Genomic DNA, 1,067 nt, shown 5'->3' on the forward strand with positions numbered 1-1,067 from the left:
TAATTATTATTATTTTTTTTTGTTGGCATTCGCTTCCGGGTGCGGTACGGCCGAGCGCCCCGGGACGCGCTGCAGCCCCGCGGCAGGGCGTCGCGCCCCGCGCGTCCCCGGCGCTGGCCGAGCCGCAGCCGCTTCCGGGGAAATTAAACTCGCGTGGCTGAGCGGGGGCCTTCGCCGGCGCGCAGGGGCGAGCGGAGCTCGCCTGCCGGGCTGCTGCGCTTTCAGGCGGCGCGCGCACACGCGTGGGGGCGCGGGGGGGTGCGGATTCGGGTTCCTGCGGGCCGCCCTCGGGATTGGGGAGGGTCCGGGCTGCGCGGGGCTGAAGTGTGCGGTTAGAAAGTGTGCGGTTTTGTAAAGCGAGCTGCTCCGAGGCGGCCGCCCCTCCGAGGCAGGGCGGCACAGCGGCCCCTCCCCAGCTCCCGCGCCTCCGTCGGGGATTTTCTCCGAGGATTTTCCTTCTCCTCCCGCCCCCCCTCCGTTCCCGCCAGGACAGCTCTAGGCGAGCCGGAACAAGGTCGGCGTTTCTCTTCCCGCCGGCTTCTGCCGCTGTCGTCTCTCAGGGCGACAACTGCAAAGCGATTTGGCGGAGTCGGAGCCCGCACCGACCGCGCCGGAGCGGCCGCCGGCTCTGCTTTCCGACGTGCGGCTCGTCCCGGCGGCGGCGAAGCGGCGGGGCCGGCTCCCGGCCCGGGAGGAAGGGTGACTCCGGCTCGGCACGCTTCCCCCCTGACACGGAGGAGGAGGACTCGCGTGGGGGCCGCATCTCCGCCGCGTGCTTTCCACCTCCCTCCCGCCGGATTCCCGGGCTCGGCCCGGAGCTGGGGAAACCGCCTTCGCGCCGGGGGGCCGAGCACCCCCCTGCGCAGCCACCCGCGCCGCCGAGAGGCCTCGGGGGCGTTGGAGCGGGTTTAAAACCCCGCGCGAGCGACACCGACGCGGTTAAACCGCTGCTCCGAAGGGAGGTTTTCCCTCCTCCCGCTGCGCTCCCGGCCAAGCGCCCAAGAGAGGCGAAGCTTTGGCGTTGCTGCGGCCCGGGCGCGGGCGCGGCGCTGCGCCGGGGCGCGTCC

Source organism: Rhea americana, unplaced genomic scaffold, assembly GCF_003343005.1.
Source record: "Rhea americana isolate MKP2758 unplaced genomic scaffold, rheAme1 scaffold_41, whole genome shotgun sequence".
Classification (NCBI taxonomy): domain Eukaryota; kingdom Metazoa; phylum Chordata; class Aves; order Rheiformes; family Rheidae; genus Rhea; species Rhea americana.